Source organism: Pan paniscus, chromosome 9 (genome assembly GCF_029289425.2).
Source record: "Pan paniscus chromosome 9, NHGRI_mPanPan1-v2.0_pri, whole genome shotgun sequence".
Lineage (NCBI taxonomy): Eukaryota > Metazoa > Chordata > Mammalia > Primates > Hominidae > Pan > Pan paniscus.
This window is the reverse complement of record NC_073258.2, coordinates 129725474-129746111: the sequence shown is the minus strand read 5'-3', so window position 1 is coordinate 129746111 and position 20638 is coordinate 129725474. Positions and strand designations below refer to the sequence as shown.

Here is a 20638-nt window from a genome sequence, read left to right as displayed (position 1 = left end):
AGATTGTCTAGGTTTTAATCCTGTGTTGTCTCGGGCAAATTGTTTAATTCTCTGTGTCTCAGTTTCCTCATTTGTAAAATGGGGATTATGGGACTATTGTTTACCTCACATGATTATCTTGAAGATTAAATATGTGAGAATAAAAATAGAACATACTTATTAGTTAGACCAGGTCTGATGTATATTTTTTTTTATCAATAAGTGTTGATTTTTAAATTTAAAGAATTCTGGTTTTTATTTTACAAGTTTAATTTTATCTATCCCTTTCCCTATTATGAAAGCATCTATAGTAATTTAATTTGGTTGTTAAGACCAGAAAAACCCTATCACATTACCCCAGAACTCTTCTTGTTTGTGCTATTGGGATCCCCCTCCATCTGTGCTCTGATTTCTTACCAGCTATGAATAAGTGCTTTTGATTAAATATAAAACTAAATAGAAGACTACAGTTATCTTTTTCCTATTAAGGAGTCAGTTCTTCATGTTAGTGGAAATGAACAATAGACTTAAGGGTCTCAAAGATGATCAAAAGATTAATTTGGCTTTAAAATAATAGTTATGTTGTGGTCTTGATGTTACTACTAACTTTCTTCTGTCTGTCTATCTATCTATCTATCTATCTATCTATCTATCTATCTATCTATCTATCTATCTGTAACACCTTAGGGAAGTCATCTGCTTTTTTTGGATTTGAGTTTCTTCTTAAAATCAGAGGGTTTCACTTAAAACCTCTCTATTCCTTCTCAACATTTAAATTCTATGATTGTCTTCCCTTTGTTTATGTAACAGATATTTATTCAGTACTGATTGTGTGCTAAGTGTATAGCTTTATACCCCAAAGTTTTATTGAGACTCACACAATTAGTTCATTGCCTAAACAAACTAATTCTTTTCAAAGTGAGTATAAATTAACTAGTCTAAAACTAGTTAAACATCAGTTTATTGCCAAAACAAATTATTGAAAACAAAAATGAAATTTCTAACTTCAAAGATTGATTTGTAACCGATAATGAAAAATCTTTCCTATAGGAATGCTATTTTTCATCTTGATTGGTCTTAGAAAGGCAATCGTATTTCCATGGATCATGTTGGAGTGTGCCTGTGAGAAGAGGTATTGATGTGGGGGGTGCCCGTGTAACCAGGAACAAGTCTTTAAATGTTACTGTCAAACTTTTTTTAAAAAGAAATTCAGGCTAGGGGCAGTGGCTTACACCTGTAATCCCAGCACTTTGGGAGGCCGAGGTGGGTGGATCATGAGGTCAGGAGTTCAAGACAAGCCTGGCCAACATGATGAAACCCCATCTCTACTAAAAATACAAAAATTAGCTGGGCTTGGTGGCGCATGTCTGTAATCCCAGCTGCTTGGGAGGCTGAGGCAGGAGAATCTCTTGAACCCGGGAGGTAGAGGTTACAGTGAGCTGAGATCACGCCACTGCACTCCAGCTTGGGTGACAGAGCAAGACTCCACCTCAAAAAAAAAAAAAAAAAATTGCAAATCAGTATTTTAAGGCAGGAATCCACAGTTCAGCATTCCTTGCTGTTTCTACACATTAGTCCATTTCTAAGAGCACTCATGGTTAATTGCAGGGAAAGGTGTGAAAGAGGAGACATGTTGAGCATCTGTTACCTGCAAAGTATAGTTCAGTACTTTACATGCAGTGTTTTCTTTAATTTCACAAAGCTTCTAGGTAGTTACCGTCCTCCATTTTTATGGAGAGAAAACAGTTTTTGAGAGGTTTAATAAGTAGTCAGGATGCTAAGTCAGTTAAGTGAAGGGAGTAGGGACTGAGATCTAAGTCTGCTCCATCTCATTGCCTGAAGAGCACTAAGCATGATTTTTACATTCACTCTCAGATTATTAACGTTCTTCATGTCAGTTTTCTACCATATGGAAAGGAACATCTTTCCTGCTCAACCAGCAAGAAATATAGTGTAAAGATTAGCCAACTGTGGACTGCAAAGCATACATGTTTACTGGTGGGAACATTGCTGTTACTGCGTGTTATGTTTTTGTGTGATGATTAATCAATTGTATGCTGGAGAAAAACTCTTCAGACTGTTCATGATGTCCCCTACCTTTGTTAGGTATTTTTAAATTGTAAGCGTGTGCTCCTCCTGGGAGACACTCTGTTGAGAGAGGAAGACAATCATGGTAACTGGACATCAGACATCTTTCCACATCCTGATTTTCAAGTTTAACTGAAATAATAGCTTAGTTCGGTGGTTTTTATACTTTTTCTTTTAATCCAGTGGAATTACTAATCAAACAGAATCATGCGCAGAACCTCAGTGCGAGAAAAAGTAACCATGGAGCTGCCCTGATTGGTTTAAGTGGGAAACGCTGGGCCTTATCCCCATGCAGCCCGCCTGGCTGGCCTCCTTCAGGCCTTCTGCAGCAGCCCTGAGGGGCCTCAGTAGGGGTGAAAACCATGAGTTTAGCTTACTAGTGGACCTCACTTTGTGTAGTAGATACATCAAAAGCTATTTTAAAATTTTAATTTTGAAAAGCCAGCCAACAGTCTAAAGTTAATAGGGAAACATGTTCTTTATAAGAAGATTTTTCATGACTCCTGTTAGAAGGATAATATCTAGAGTTTTAAAATTTCTCTAATGTAAATTATGTCTGAATTCCTGGTACTTCGTATATTCTGATATGGATGGGGGATATCATATATTCATATATTCTGATATGGATGGGGGCAAATAATCACATATATATGATTGTATATGATATATATATATAGAGAGAGAGAGAGAGTGTGTGTGTGTGTGTGTATATATATATACTTTTCTGTTATTGGGCATAACAGATGACCCACTGATACTTCTGCCAGTGGGAGCTGTTTCTAGGATTTATTCATCCCTTAATTGGTCTGTTAGGTACTGTGTTCATTTGCTAGGGCTACCGTAGTAAAATACCACAAACTGGGTGGCTTAAAAATTAATAGCAAATATATTTTCCTACAGTTCTGGAAGCTAGAAGTTAAGGTACCAGAAGGTTTAGTTTTTTTCAAAAGGCTTCTCTCCTTGGCTCACAGATGGTCACTTTCTTGCGTGTCCTTACATGGCCTTTCCTCTCTGTGTTTGTCTGTGTCCTAATCCCTTCTTCTTGTAAGGACATCAGTCAGATTAGGTTAGGGGCCACCTCATTTAACCTAATTACCTCTTTAAAAGTTCCCATCTCTAAATACGCAGTTAATCCATGAACAACATGTGTTTGACCTTTTCGAGTCCACTAATACACAGATTTTTTTTTTTTTATCAAACGCTATCAAAAATACAGTATTTGTGGGATGTGAAACCCTCATATATGGAGGGCAGGCTTTTGGACTATGACGTGGGATTTGAGTATGTGTGGATTTGGCTATATGAGGGGGTTCTGGAACCAATCCCCCAGCTATGTTGAGAAATGACTGTAGTCGCATCCTGAGTTCCTGGGGGTTAGGAATTCAACATTATGAATTTTGGGGGAGAGGGGCACAATTTTTAGCCCATAATAGATGTCAACCAGTCCTGAATGGAGAAGCCGGTTGAGCCACCTTTAGGGCTGGCCTGAAGGCACCTGAGGGACTCTCTTACATAGACTTGGTGGGGAACAGGTCCCTACCTGAGCCAGGCTGGTTTCAGGCTCAAGGCAGGCAGGACATGGAGGACTGGCAGACCTCAGTACTCTCCTTGGGGTCTCTCTGATGAGTAGGGAGTTCAGGGCTCACCAGGATTCCCTGGAAGGTGCAGGAGGGCTTCCTAGAGGAGGTTACACTGGAGCACAGTGTTGCATGTGTCTTCTGCCGAGAGGATGTCCGAGGACCCACTGATGCTTCTGTCAGCAGGTGCACAGGCCAGGCGGGGCACAGCATGCACCTCGGTCAGCCAGCTCGCCTGGCTCTGGTTACACGTGACCCTGTCAGCTGGGCTCTGGCTGCAGAACACGGAGGAGGCTGTGCGTCACAGAGGTGGCAGTATCTTCCCTAGCAGTGTAAAGGAAACGAGGGCCTCGTCTTGGTGTTGGCTGTCACCAGTGGTTTTCCTAGGGATTGAGATGACTTAGTGCAGGCCTCTCTCAGGAGAGACGGGAAGAGGAGCAAGGATGTGGGCTACTGCTTCCTATGATGGAGGCTGAGTGAGCTGAGGTGTCACCCTCTTGAGCGCTGCTGCAACGCTTTCTGAAGCTCGTTGTTGACACCCAGGCCCGATATGTCTGCATTTGCAGCTCTGCTCAGCTCGATGTGTTCATGGCATGTGATCTGGACTCCAGTTTTCTTTTGTCAAGGTCACACTGTGTGTGTGATCTCCTTTCTGGCCAGCTGTCAGGGCATGAGAAGGCACAAGTCTCTGTGCAGTGGTCCTTCCTTAATATTGCTGTGAACTCATGCTATATAGTGGTGGTATTGTGATTTTAATATTTTAAAAATAGAGCTGGATGTGGTTCCTCATACCTGTAATCCTAGCACTTTGGGAGGCCAAAGTGGGAAGATTGCTTGGACCCCGGAATTTGAGACCAGCCTGGCCAACATGGTGAAACCTCATCTCTACTAAAATTATAAAACTGACCCAGGCGCAGTGGTACATGTCTATAGTCTAAGCTGCTTGGGAGGCTGAGGCAGGAGGACCACGTGAGCCTGGCAGGTGGAGGTTGCAGTGAGCCAAGAGCCAGACCTTGTCAAAAATAAAAATAATAATCAATAGACTTGATTTTTGTATAGTTACAGATTTACAGAATAATTGAGCAGATAGTTCAGAGTTTCATGTAATACCCCTGCCCACTCCCCTCACCTATACCTTCCCGTCATTCACATTTGCTTTACAGTACATTGAATAGAATCAGCAAAAGGCTGATCTTTACCAACCATCAGCTGATTAGCTGAGTTTACCTACAGCACTGACTAAGCACTGTTTCTAGAAGAGTGGTCTAAGGAGCACCAGGGCCAGAATCACACAGAAAAAAATACAGTCTCAAATCATACCTTGCAACTGTTGAAACAATTTTGCGGCTTACTTTTTGTTATAATTAATGAATCAATATTGATATACTATTATTAACTAAAGTCCATTGTTTATGTTAGAGTTCCCTCTTGGTGTGCATTCTCTGGGTTTTGACAAATGCGTAATAGCATGTATCCACCATTATAGTTTTCATACTGAATAGTTTTATTGCCCTAAAAATCTCCTGTGCTTCTCCTATTTTTCCTTTCCTGCTGAACCCTTCACAACCTGTGATCTTTCACTGTCATGTCTTTTCCAAAATATCTGTATTGTTGGAATCGTATAGTATGTGGCCTTTTCAGACTGGCTTCTTTTACTTAGTAATATGCATTTAAGGTTCCTCTGTGTCTTTCTCTGGCTTGATAGCTTCTTTTTGAATCACTATCTAATATTCAGTGTCATGGATATGCCACAGTTTATATATTCAAGTATTGAAGGACCTTGTGGTTGCTTTCATGTTTTTAGCTATTGTGAATGAAACTGCTATAAACATCTATGTGCAGGTTATTGTGTGGACATAAGTTTTCAAGTCTTTTGAGTAAATACCAAGGAATATCATTGCTGGATCATATGGTAAGAGTATGTTGAATTTGGTGAGAAGCCACAACACTGTCTGCCAAAGTGCCTGTATCATTTTGCATTCTTACTAGCAGTGAAGGAGAGTTTCTGCTGTTCCACATCCTCACCAACATTTGATAATTGCCAGTTTAAAAAAAATAGCCATTCTAATAGGTCCAACACATAAAGTTAGTTTGAGGAATAGTGTTTACCAAATGTATTGAAGGGTGCTATTCTGCTCTCTTCATTTTGTTACCAGTAATTCTTTTTATTCTCCCTTTGCCACTGACTCTTAAACTTGAATGTTTAAAGGAGGCTATGTTTAAATATCAAATCCCAGGGCCTAAGCCCTACGGTTCGTTTCAGTCGTTGTGGGGTAGGATATAAGACTGTTTTTGTCCATGTGTGCTGCAGGTAAATTCTGCTACTCACCTGCATTTTGCCAAGTTCTATTCTAAGTATTGTACTAGCCCAGACCATAATTTAGCCGTGGGAACAGAAGGATAAGTTCATCCATGTGTTTAAATTATACTGTGACTCTCTTTCTTTTCTTAAACTTCTGGGAGTAGGAAGTGTGAAATTATATTAACTACAGCAATTTGAAATTTTGAAATCTGTGTTTTTTATTTGTCACCTAAGGAGTATATTGAATCTCTCATCTTTGTTGTCTGAGGTATTTCATCATATAATATACTTCAGAAAGTAAAAGTAAAAACTCTTCCCTTTTTTTTATTTTTAAACTAACTGGCATTATTAATAGATTTGTGTTCTTGTCTGTAAATGATTGTTAGAAATATGAGGTGATACCTCAGAAAACCCTTTTTTCTAGGTAAAGGCATTACACAAATACAACATGTTAATATATTTTAGGATTGTTTGTTATGTGCAGTGTCTCTCAGATTTTTAGCTAGGAGCCATTGGTATCTGAATGACTTGAGAAACGTGATAAAAGTGGGTATTGATCATCAGAATCTCAGGGGATGGGGTCAGGAGTCTGAATTTTAACAAGTTTTTCAGATGATTATTATGCACAGAACATGAGAACTGCTGATGTAGGCTCGCACTGTTTATCTTGTGTGCAGGTAAAGGGAGCAATCAGACACAGTTTAGAAATTGTGTTTTGTTTCTCCCTCCCCTCAGAAAATCTTCCGTAAAGCACATCTGGGACACAGTTAATCTAATGGCTAGAATCTCACTTAGAGAGTGACAGAATTTTATATACCCCATGTTCTCTTGGTTTTCCATGAGATGATCAAGGATCACCTATTTTGTTTTTCATAGTTATCCCCAAATGTTGTGAGTTTTCGTGCACAAGTATCAGAGAAGCAATTCTTGGACAACACAGTTTTTTTTTTACCTCAAGAGTATAATGTGGCTCCAGGTAACTTAGTTTTAGAAAAATCATCTTTATTTCAAAGGGCAGATATTCAGAAACCTTATCTTGTATAGTAGCTTAATGGATTTGCTTATTTCTCTGCTTATCTATGTAAAAACTATCATATTCATGTAATATCCTAGAATCCAAAGCTGCATCTTTTCATTATTCAAAATCAAATAGAGCAAAATGTTTACTCTCCAGTTAAGTAATGGGAAATCATTATACTGTAAGTTTTCATCTGTGACATAATTTCAAGAGAAGGGGAATTATGTGATAATGCAAATGAAATAAATTGCTAACATTTCTTGAGTACTTAGGTGTGCTTTTCGAAGTGCTTACCACTAACCTTTTAATTCCACAACTCCATGAAGGTACTATAATGATCTCATTTTAGATGAAGAAACTAAAGCATAAAGGGTTAAACAACTAGCCCTTTGTCATTACACTGTATATTGCAGAGTTTCTGTTGAAGCCTATGCATTTTAGGCATATAACAGAGCATGGTAATAATTTAATGAATAATACTGGCTCTGCTTGTTTACTTGTGTGAATCATAGATTTTTCTATAGTGGATGATGATAGTGGACCATCTGGTTCTAAACTATCATTTTAAAATGGTAGAAATCTGGAGACAAATTTAGATAAATTTTTCTGTTTCACAAAGACAGTAAGTACGTGGTATAGCCAGGACCAGAATACAAGCGTGATGACTTTTAATTTTGTATTTCTTTTCCTTTTGGGACATAGAAATAAATACATTTTCTTAATTTATGTTTTATTTGTTGCTACTTTTTCTTATTAGTGCCATTAGATATATTGATGTTGGAGATAAATTTCCTACTTGATAGCTTTTTGTTAATTTATAACATCAGAATATGTCTTACCAACTGAGGCTTAAACACTCAATTTTTTAAATCAGCATTAAAGAACACTTTATTTTTTTTTTAGTTTTTTTTCTTTTTTTATTATACTTTAAGTTCTAGGGTACATGTGCACAATGTGCAGGTTTGTTACATATGTATACATGTAAACACTCAATTTTATAGAAATTATTGACAAAATGGCTGTGGCAGTAGTTCTTAATCTTATTAAACCCTAATACCCCCTCTTTATGACAAGTATTTTCTAAAATCCTTTTTTGTCATTCTAAAATGGAATTTACAAATTATTTAACTACTTCCATTAATATACACTTTCCAAAAAGTCAGCATAAATTTTCAGATATAAAGGAGAAATAAAAGGAAAGTAATTTATGTATTTAAAATACACAGTATGTTTTTAAATATAAATACTTGGGACAACTATGTGAAGACCTCGTTATCCTAAATGTAGACCACAGACTTGCAGCATTCACTTCAGTCAGAAAATGTATAAAACCCATGTATAATAGTACTAAAAATAGGAAATACTTAGGACTGTATCTGAAAAAAAAAGATGTGAAAGAGCTATATACTGAAAACTACAGAACATTGCTAAGAGACATTAAAGAAGATCCAAATAAATGGAGAGAGATACTGTTTTTATGGGTTGGAAGACTGTATATTTTTTAAGATGACATTTCTTCCCAAATTGATCTAAGTCAAAATCCCAGGCAGGCTCTTGTGTAGAAATATACAAGCAAGTTAAACAATTCAAATGGAAATGCAAAGGACCTGGAATATAATAGCCAAAACAAATTTGAAAAAGAACAAAGTTGGAGAACTAACACTAACTGAAGATTTACTACAAAGCTACAGTTTTCAAGAGAGTGTGGTATTGGTGGAAAGATAGATAAGTAGATCAGTGGGAAAGAATAGACAGTCCTGAAATACATACATACAGTTGTACACATGGACAACTGATTTTCAGCGAAGTTCAAAAGTCAGTTCAGTGAAGAGATGTAATGGCAGTGGAACACTTGGATATCCAGACGTCTCCAAAGTAAACTTTATTTATTTTACCATCTACAAAAATTAAAATAGATAATATACCTAAATGTTTATAAAGTATAAACTATAAAACTTCAAGAAGAAAACTTAGGAGAAAACTTTTGTGGCTTTGGATTAGGTGAAGATATCTCTTTCTTTTTTTTTTTTTTTTTTTGAGACAGAATCTTGCTGTGTCACCAGGCTGGAGTGCAGTGGCCCAATCTTGGCTCACTGCAACCTCCGCCTCCTGGGTTCAAGCGATTCTCCCACTTCAGCTTCCCTAGTAGTTGGGACTACAGGCGCAGGCCACCACGCCCAGCTAATTTTTGTATTTTTATAGAGACAGGGTTTCACCATGTTGGCCAGGATGGTCTTGATCTCCTGACCTTGTGATCTGCCTGCCTCAGCCTCCCAAAGTGCTGGGATTACAGGCGTGAGCCACCACGCCCGGCCAATATACCTAAATGTTTATAAAGTATAAACTGTAAAACTTCAAGAAGAAAACATAGGAGAAAACTTTTGTGGCTTTGGATTAGGCAAAGATTTCTTTAATGTGACGTCAGAAGAACAATTCATAAAAATAATTTAATTTCATCAAAATTTAAAACTTCTGCTCTTAAACAAATTTACAAGAAAACAAACCCATCAAAAAGTGGGCAAAGGATATAAACAGACACTTCTCAAAAGAAGACATTTATGTGACCAACAAACATAAGAGAAAAAGCTCATCATCACTGGTCATTAGAGAAATGCAAATCAAAACCACAGTGAGATACCATCCCACACCAGTTAGAATGGCGATTATTAAAAAGTCAGGAAACAACAGATACTGGAGAGGATGTGGAGAAATAGGAACGCTTTTACACTGTTGGTGGGAGTGTAAATTAGTTCAACCATTATGGAAGACAGTGTGGCAGTTCCTCAAGGATCTAGAACCAGAAATACCATTTGACCCAGCAATCTCATTACTGGATATATACCCAAAGAATTATAAATTATTCTGCTATAAAGACACATGCACATGTATGTTTATTGCAGCATTGTTCACAATAGCAAAGACTTGGAACCAACCCAAATGCCCATCAATGATAGACTGAATAAAGAAAATGTGGCACATATATACCATGGAATACTATGCAGCCATAAAAAAGGATGAGTTCATGTCCTTTGCAGGGACATGGATGACGCTGGAAACCATCATTCTCAGCAAACTAACACAGGAACAGAAAACCAAGCACCACGTGTTCTCACTCATAAGCAGGAGTTGAACAGTGAGAACACATGGACACAGGGATGGGAGCATCACACATGGGCCTGTCGTGGGGTGGGGGACTAGGGAACGGATAGCATTAGGAGAAATACCTAATGTAGATGACAAGTTGATGGGTGCAGCAAACCACCATGGCACATGTATACCTATGTAACAAACCTGCCTGTTCTGCACATGTATCCCAGAACTTAAAGTATAATAAAGAAATAATTAATTTTTTTAAAAAAACTTTCGGCTCTTTGGAAGACATATTTACTAGTACAGAAAGACAAACCACAGACTTGGAGAAAATATTTGCAGTGATTATATCTGATAAAGGACTTGTATCAGAACATACAAAGAACTCTCACTGGGCAAGCTCAGTAGCATGTGCCTGTAGTCCCGGCTACTTGGGAGGCTGAGGCAGGAGGATTGCTTGAGCCCATGAATTTGAGGCCAGCCTGGGCAACATACTGAGATGCTATTTTTTAAAAAACAAAAACTCTCAAAATTAAAGAAGAAAGCAATTCAATTTAAAAAATAGGCAAAGATTGGAAGAGATATCATCAAAAGGATATATGAATGGCAAATTAATACATAGATATCCAACATCAATAGTCATTCGAGAAATGTAGGTTAAAACAACAATGAGGTATTGATTCATACTTATTAAAATTGCAAGGATGTGGAAAAATTGGAATTCTCATACAGTGCTGGTGGGAATTTAAGATGTCACAACTCATTTGAAAACAGTTTAGCAGTTTCTCAAGTTAAACACTCAGTAAGTCATCACTTAATGTTGTCAGTTGGTTCTTGGAAACTGCAACTTTAAGCAAAATGACATACTGTCTAATGAAACCAGTTTTATCATTGGCTAGTTGATATAAATAAGAATTAAGTTCCCACAGCACAGAGTAAGTCAGTTCACAGTTTCCAATGTGAATATCAATGACGTTAAGGGAGGAATTACTGTACACTTACCACACGATCTGTTTACAGAAAAAAAAAGCATGTGTCCATATAGAAACTCATACATGAATGTTCATAGCATCTTTATATGTAATAGTTTAAAACTGGAAACGACCCTAATATCTGTCAACAGCAGATTAATAGACAAATGGTGGTGTCCATACAATAGAATATTACTTAGCAATGAAAGGAATACACAGTTGATAAATACAGCAACATGAGTGATCCTCAAAGATATGCTGCATGAAAGAAGGCAGACAAAAAAGAGTATATTACATAAGACTTCATTTATGTAAAATTATAGGAAATGGAAAGTAATATATCGTGATAAAAAGTAGATGAGTAATTGCCTGAGGAGCAGTGATGGGAGGATAGGGGGAAGGAAGGATTACAAAGAGATATAAGGAAACTTTTGGGGTTGATGGATATATTATAATCTTGATTGTGGTAATAGTTTCATGGGTGTTTTATCAAAATGTACATTTTAAATATGTGCAGTTTACTTTGGGTTAACTATACCTCAGTTAAGGTGGAAGCAAAAACTGCAGGAGCATTCTTGACTTCATGTTGTTCATTCATCCAATCCAGTTGATCATATCTGTCTCTTCTACCTCTGTGTCATTTACATTCATATACTGTCCTTCCTTCTTCATGCTGTTGTCATACACTGTAGGTTTTATTCTCTTTCCTAGCCTATTTTGCAAATTCCTGAAGTGGTGTACTGCTTCTTATCTTCCTCCCTTCCTTCCAGCTTGAAAGGTATACAGGCGAATGCTTTTCCTTTTAGAACATGCCTGTTCATGTGCTGCTTCTGCTCAGAATGTGTCACTTTTATTTCCTACAGAAGGAACTTAAAACTCCTTGTGACGGTATACAAGATCATCCAGGATCTCCGACTTTATTCTCACTTACCAGTCTTACTTTGCACTGCTCTATTTTAGAAACTGGATGTTCTGCCAGATGTAACTATTATTTCCCCTCTTAGTACACAAGTTGCTTTTTTCTACTCGTGTCTTTTTTTCTGTGTCATTCCACTTACAATGCCTACTCTATCCTTCTCTTACTCCTTCCAAGGCTGAAAGGTATTACAAATTAATTAAAACTTTAAAGCAACTGTAATCTAGTTTGTCTTATTTGATATTATATTATGGCAACTGGGAAAAGAAATTTAATCCCCTCAGCTACTTGCTGTACAATACACAATTATGTTCAATATTCAGTATTATGCTTAGTATTATCATTCCACTGTTCCTCCCAGTTTTTGCCCATCAATTACTTCCTGCCTTCACTATCCTTCTTTTCCAGTGTAGATTCTAGAGCCTTGATTACATTCACCTATCACAAATATATTCTTAAACCCTTCACCCTTTGATTCTTCTCTTTTATCACTAGTGGTCTCTGTTTGGCTTAATGAAAAAAAAATAGATACTTTACTACTCCTTACTTAAACTCTCATTAGTATCTGATTTTCTTTTTCCAGAGACTTTTTTCTCTTAACTGACTTGACACAGTCTCCTTTGCCAGGACACCCTCCTCTACTAGACCTCTGATGTTTGGGGTTGGACTGCCTTCTTATTCTACACTCTTTGTCCCTTGCTATCTTACTCACTTTCTCAACTTTAAAAACCATATTTATGCTCAACTCTCAGATTTATGTCCTGATCTTTAGCTTTGTTTTTGACTCTCAAACCTGCATATCCGGCTGCAAGTGTAATTTTTTATTTAAATGGAAAGTAGGGAGTTGACATTCAAGGGGACAGTATAAATAAGGCAAAGAAACCAGAAGCAATGTTGTGCTTTTTGGGGACATACAAGGAGAGTGGGGGGTGGGGGAATTGGTAGGAATATCTCAAAGAGCCCAATGCAAGAATTACTAGGCTATAAGTAAATGGAACCAGAGCTAAAAAGTAAGGACCTGAGGAACTTATTTCCGGTTTTTGCTTCCTTTGGTGTGTAGCAACTATTGTTTCTTTGTCTCTTCTCTTCTTTGTTTGGAAAAATATTTCCTAATTCTAACAATTCAATGGAGATCATTGAAGGTTTGGAACTAGTTCCAAAATCATAGCAGACAAACTAATTGACTCATTGACTTACCGTCTGTTTGATCAACTGTGCTGGGATGGTGTTGGCAGGCCATGGGAGTCAGACTGGGCAGAGACTGTAAAGAAGATTAGGTTCTTTAAGCATGTTTCAGGAGTGGGGAGAAAATAATTGGCATTTCTGGACAATAGACTGTGAATTTGTATTGGTTCAAATCTCCTTAGTGATGTGATTTTTTTTTTTCTCCAGCAGTACACAGACATGCAAGTATGGTAGTGAATTGATTTAGTTGTGGTGGTTTGCTGGATTGGTTTGGCAGGAAGTTAATATTGCAAGGAAATTAAAGGGTACTGATTTAAAACAAATGCTCAATCACAGGGTCCATATTGGGTAGCAAACAAAACAAAAGAAAAAACCTGGAATTGTGGGGATAAGTACCTTGGGGGGAAATGTGAAGGGGATGGGATGTCTCTGTTTGTACTTTTGTTGTTGTAGAATATCAACACTAGAGACTTGAGAGGATAGGAAGTTGTAGTCAGAAAATGAAAAACTGGAGTTTTAACACTCTGAGGCCAAATAATTCCAATTGAAAAATCTGTGATATATTTTGAGGAGTGAGCAGTGCTTCTACTAAGTTTAATTTGAAAAATGTTTGGCTACGCCAACAGTGCTAAAGATTCGCTAGCCATAAATTAAATAAATAAACCAATAGAAGAGAATTTTTTTTTTTTTTTTTTTTTTGAGACGGAGTCTTTCACTCTGTCACCCAGGCTGGAGTGCAGTGGCTCGATCTCTGCTCACTGCAAGCTCCATCTCCTGGGTTCACACCATTCTCCTGCCTCAGCCTCCCAAGTAGCTGGGACTACAGGTGCCTGCCACCACACCCGGCTAATTTTTTGTATTTTTTTTTAGTAGAGACGGGGTTTCACCATTTTAGCCAGGATGTTCTCGATCTCCTGACCTCATGATCTGCCCGCCTTGGCCTCCCAAAGTGCTGGGATTACAGGAGTGAGCCACCGCGCCCGGACAAGAATTTTTTTTTTTTTTTAATTGATCATTCTTGGGTATTTCTCACAGAGGGGGATTTGGCAGGGTCATAGGACAATAGTGGAGGGAAGGTCAGCAGATAAACAAGTGAACAAAGGTCTCTGGTTTTCCTAGGCAGAGGACCCTGAGGCCTTCTGCAGTGTTTGTGTCCCTGGGTACTTGAGATTAAGGAGTGGTGATGACTCTTAACGAGCATGCTGCCTTCAAGCATCTGTTTAACAAAGCACATCTTGCACCGCCCTTAATCCATTTAACCCTGAGTGGACACAGCACATGTTTCAGAGAGCACAGGGTGGGGGTAAGGTCACCGATCAACAGGATCCCAAGGCAGAAGAATTTTTCTTAGTACAGAACAAAATGAAAAGTCTCCCATGTCTACCTCTTTCTACACAGACACGGCAACCATCCGATTTCTCAGTGTTTTCCCCACCTTTCCCCCCTTTCTATTCCACAAAACCACCATTGTCATCCCGGCCCGTTCTCAATGAGCTGTTGGGTACACCTCCCAGACGGGGTGGCGGCCGGGCAGAGGGGCTCCTCACTTCCCAGTAGGGGCGGCCGGGCAGAGGGGCTCCTCACTTCCCAGCAGGGGCGGCCGGGCAGAGGCACCCCTCACCTCTCGGACGGGGCGGCTGGCCGGGCGGGGGGCTGACCCCCCCCACCTCCCTCCCGGACGGGGCGGCTGGCCGGGCGGAGGGCTGACCCCCCCACCTCCCTCCCGGATGGGGCGGCTGGCTGGGCAGGGGGCTGAACCCCCACCTCCCTCCCAGATGGGGTGGCTGCTGGGCGGAGACGCTCCTCATTTCCCAGACAGGGTGGCTGCCGGGCGGAGGGGCTCCTCACTTCTCAGACGGGGCGGCCGGGCAGAGGCACTCCTCACCTCCCAGACGGGGTCGCGGCCGGGCAGAGGCGCTCCTCACATCCCAGACGGGGCGTCGGGGCAGAGGCGCTCCCCACATCTCAGATGATGGGCGGCCGGGCAGAGACGCTCTCCACTTCCTAGATGGGATGGCGGCCGGGAAGAGGCACTTCCCAGATGGGATGGCAGCCGGGCAGAGACGCTCCTCACTTTCCAGACTGGGCAGCCAGGCAGAGGGGCTCCCCACGTCCCAGACGATGGGCGGCCAGGCAGAGACGCTCCCCACTTCCTAGACGGGGTGGCGGCCAGGCAGAGGCTGCAATCTCGGCACTTTGGGAGGCCAAGGCAGGCGGCTGGGAGGTGGAGGTTGCAGCGAGCTGAGATCATGCCACTGCACTCCAGCCTGGGCACCATTGAGCACTGAGTGAACCAGACTCCATCTGCAATCCCGGCACCTCGGGAGGCCGAGGCTGGTGGATCACTCGCGGTTAGGAGCTGGAGACCAGCCCGGCCAACACAGCGAAACCCCGTCTCCACCAAAAAAGTATGAAAACCAGTCAGGTGTGGCGGCGCGCGCCTGTTATCGCAGGCACTCGGCAGGCTGAGGCAGGAGAATCAGGCAGGGAGGTTGCAGTGAGCCGAGATGGCAGCAGTACAGTCTAGTTTCGGCTGGGCATCAGAGGGAGACCGTGGAAAGAGAGGGAGAGGGAGAGGGAGACCGTGGAAAGAGAGGGAGAGGAAGAGGGAGAGGGAGAGGGAGAGGGGAATTTTTTTTTTAAGTCAGCGATAAGCACATGATCGTTATGCTGAATTCCTTTTTAGGTTTTTGTTGATTGCCTCAAAGAGACTATAGTTAGGATTAGGTTCTGTTGTTAACTCTACTGTTTCCAAAGCTCCAGGCTTATTTTATTGCGGTAGTTTCTTCTCTAATATTCCCTTTAAGTTACACCAAAGTATTTTTCAGCATATACACTCACTTTAGAAGCCAAACCAGGTTTTCTTTTTAGTCTGAGTATTCCCCAAGGTAGAAGAAGATCAGAAGAACCAGATTACAGTCTATTCCCTTTACATCTCTCCTGGTTCTCCTAGAGTCAGAGGGTGAGCCATATGCTTGCTAAGCTACTAGAAACTGATTATCAGAAGCTGTTAGAGGTGGATAGGCGCAGGACGAAGTGTATGAATATACATCAGTGGTCAGCTGGAGCCAACTGTGAAATTTTGTAGGACAGTTGTTAAAAACAGCCATTATTAAAAATTAAGGTATATATATTTACAGTGAAATGAATTGTATTAAAAACAAAGGTAATAATCAAATATTTTTTGTAATTATTTTACCACATTTTACCATTTATGCTCTTGAAGTTATTTCCAGCTACTCTATCTGTATGCTTTCAATACTGTATAACTGAGTGCCCTTCTGCTTCTCTTTCCAATTTTGTGTTCAGTTGTATCAAGTTGGTAGCTTGAAACCAGCCATGATGGGAGTGTTTATACGGTGAGCACTGGAAAACACTGGAAATCAAAGCCTTTCCCCCCGTGGAGAGCTAGTTGTTAAACATTTATCAGCACACCATGGTATATATTAGCATGTCTGGTGGCTTTTTACTTTATTTCAAAGACTTGAGTGAAAACAGTCAACAGGAAGGTCTCCTCTTTTCAAGACCATTCCTAACCTGTTCCAGCCCTGTCTCTACATTGTTCTTTTCCTTCTATTACTATGCTTTTATTACCTACTTCTTTACCATCATGGGCCCTAGATGCTGGCTTTTTCTCCATCTTCCATTCTCTTCCTAGAGTTGAATCTCATTTTGACCCCTGCCAATATACCCAATTCTGCTCTCCCTTTCCAGCCATGTAAATTGACGCTTTAGAAATTGCCACCGCTGCAGAAAGAATAAGATACAGAACAAGATGACATAGCTAATAGATCATATTTTCAGAGTTCCAGTCACTTTTTACCATTTGACATTTTATCAAAATGGTTACTATTTTGTGAAATCTTAGGTGAAGTATTCATCAGAAAAGTATAAATGTTCATTAACTGTACTTTTAAGGTTAGTTCCATTCTCGTGTGTAATATTTTCAAGAGAACACAATTTTTTATCATGAAAATTTTGTGATGGTAAAATGGAATCTGTTTGCCTTTCGCAAATTCGTAGAACTGACTCTTTTAAAAGACTCCTTGATGTTTAGGAGTGATTTTGGCTTCAAGAAACAAAAAACTGAGTGGAAAAGATGGTGGATTTCTAGTGCTGAGTCAGCAGCTTAATGATGCCAGGCAGGAGTCTCTAAGGTTCTCTCAACTTTTCACTTATGGTCAAGTGATGACCACGACAGATCTAGTCATGACACCTGTGCTCACGGCGCAGAGGAGGAGACAGGATAGTAGCAGAGCTGTGTTTACATGTGTTGCGGCTTTGCCTGAATATAGGGAGTCTGGGAAACTGTACAGTTTAGCTAGTAGTTAGTGATATTACACTTATGATAAAGTAAAACAAGAGGGCAGGGATTGGAGTTAGGTATTAGGTGAGCCTACTGTAGATCTACCTCTGTATAGTATGCAGTAGCATTTCCCCATATACCTAAACCTAATTCATTGTGATGAATTTAAAAGGTGAAAATGTAACTAATGTATATGATATAGTTCCCTGAGAAGTGCATTAAGCTCTCTTTGTTCAGTCTTTGTGGGAAGTGATGGAAAACTTTTTTTTTTTTGGCCAAAAGATACTCGAACTTAGAAACTAGGCAGTTACTTTCACATAAACTCTTCAGGTATAGGCAGTGTTATCCCTAACATTACAAATGAGGAAACTAAGACAGAGATGTTAAGCAGTTAGCCATAGATCACAGAACCTAGTAAATGGGTGAGCCAAGTTTAGAATCTGGACTTTTCTCTCAGGCAAGTTGCAGATTTTATATATTGAAATGAATTAGAATGTTTTAGAAAGAATGATATTTGAGAGTCAGGAAACTTAAGCAGATATATACAAAAGGTGGCATTTTGTGTAATATCCATTTGATGGAGGAGCTAGAGCCCTCTAGCAGTTCTGGTAGCCAAATATTGGGATAATAATAGCATTTACTTATGCATTAACCCATTTATGCCTAGTGTTCCACTATTGGAACGCTAAGCTTGTGGGAGTTATTTATATCCTACTGCTCAAGGTTATCGCCAAGTTCTGATTTTTCACAAAAAAATTTTGCAACCTCTGCCATAAATGGGTTAAAGCTTTAGAAATTGCCACGGCTGCAGAAAGAATAATATATGAAACAGGCTGCCGTAGTTAATAGATCATGTTGTTACTAGACCATTAGTTAACAAATTAATGCATTTTACTCTATGCATTTTATTTATACTAGCCCATTTAATTCTCATAACAACCCTTATGAGATAGGCATTATTATTACCATGTTTAGACGAAGAAACTAAAACACAAAGAGGCTAAGTTACAAACCTAATCTAGTCAGTGGCAGACTTAAGATTGAACCCAGATACTTCTTTTTTGTAGCCATGTGTTAGCTTTATATATAAAACATGATGAAAACTTGTTTAATATAAAACACTTTAATATAAAACATGATGAAAACTCAATTACAAGAGTTCGAAAGGGCAAGAAAAACCAATGAGTTTCCACTTTATTGCAAGTTTTAAAATCTGAGACTAGTTAAAAAAAACTTATATGTTATTTTCAGATGAGGGTTAATTTTTTTCACAAACTAAAAATTACTATATGGGAAGATCAGTGCAACAAACAGTACAGTTTGCAAACCCAAGCCACAAACTTATTGTTAATAATCATGGTAAGAAACAGCCAAAGAGCAACTGATGCCTCAGTTAAGTTTGAAAGAAACTCTGCCTTCTGTGAAGGCAGAGAAGAAATATGCAAGCAATTCTCCTTCAAGAAATTTGCATAGAGTCTGGATGTGGTGACTCACGCCTGTAATCCCAGCACTTTGGGAGGCCAAGGTGAGTGGATCACCTGAGGTCGGGAGTTCACGACCAGCCTGACCAACATGGAGAAACCCCATCTCTACTAAAAACACAAAAAATTAGCCGGGCATGGTGGTGCATGCGTATAATCCCAGTTACTTGGGAGGCTGAGGCAGGAGAATCGTTTGAACCTGGGAGGCGGAGGTTACAGTGAGCCGAGGTCGCGTCGTTGCACTCCAGACTGGGCAACAAGAACGAAACTCCGTCACGCAAAAAAAAAAAAAAAAAAAAAAAAAAAAGAAAGAAATTTGCATAGAAAGAGAAAATGTTAGAGCCTTTACCACAAGTGAAATTGCAAAGCCTGAACATAATTCAACTCAATCCAGAGAGCACCAAACATTAAATTGGGGCCAAGGTAGAACTTGAACATTTAATTTCCAGCTATGTGACTTGGAGAGCACTATAATTTCAGATGTGGAAACCAGCTGCAGGTAAGCTCTTTTAGAAACATGAATTGTATACTCCATAAATTCTGAAACAAGGCAGATATTTGTACATTGTTGTTTGAATTTCAGAAGGGTACCTCAAGGCATCAGGATCTTTTTCAGAGTCACTCTTGAAATAGTTGTATCTTCCCAGCCTTGGTAACCACCTTTTTACAGTTCTCTAGCCTTTGCATTGAAACACACCACTTTGTGGAATGACTTTTAACATTCTATCCGTCATGGCTTAAGTTCATGAAGCAGCTATTTCCAGGGCACCTCCCATCTCCTCGGCATGAGCAGTTTCCCAGTCACTTCTTCATCCCCCCAAGTCCTCTTCATGAGAGTCTCCAGAGCTCATAGCATCAAGGTCTCCATTGCTGGAACTCACACCGGAGACTACATCTGGAAGCTCCACTCCTCCAGCTCTCTCTGCTGGAGACCAAATTGACAGTTTATTGCAAAGACTTGTAAAAACAAAGATTATTTACAAATGCATTTTTGTATACATTTGTTTAATTTACGACCTGAGACTTTTATAATCGCTTTCCAAACCCTTTTATGGAGGGTGAAACACTTACTTCAGGCTACGCTGTTAACCATGCCCCATATCCCCTCTCATAACTGACTTGTGTAAGAAGAAAAATGAAGATTTTTTTAAGTTGACTCTTACCTGGTTCTAATCAGTCTTGGAAGCATTTCTACTTGTTCAGTAAAATAGGAAGTTGAGTAGAATATATTAAAAAATTTCACCAGTAAAACAAATACCTAAAGCATCATTTTGGAAGGCAGTGCATAGGAATCCCAAATTCACATCTTGTGAACAAAACTGATAATCTGATAATGATACCTCATCTCTACACAAAATAAACAAAATTAGCCAGGTGAGGTGGTGCATGCCCAGAGTCCCAGCTACTCAGGAGGCTGAGGTGTGAGAATTGTTTGAGCCTGGGGGATCGAGGCTGCAGTGAGCCTAGATTGTGCCACTGCACTCCAGCCTGGGTGACAGAATGAGACCCTGTCTCAAAAACAAAAAACAAAAAAAAACTGATAATCTGTTAATACCCCTTTTCAGCTCATGATAACTGGTTTATATCTTCATAATTTTAAGAACTACCATAGAATAAGGATCTAGAAATTGAAATAAGAATGTAGCAAATGAGTATGTGAAAATAATTTCACACAGATGGAAATTATACAGCTCAGAACTTGATGATGAATCATACTCTTGGAAA

At 39.5% G+C, this 20638-nt stretch overlaps 1 protein-coding gene across 13 annotated transcripts in view; it reads left to right on the top strand.

Annotated features, from left to right (window-relative positions):
* The window catches only part of ARHGAP32 (Rho GTPase activating protein 32), a 317821-nt gene that overhangs the window by 220504 nt on the left and 76679 nt on the right, over positions 1-20638 (top strand). The window lies entirely within an intron of this gene.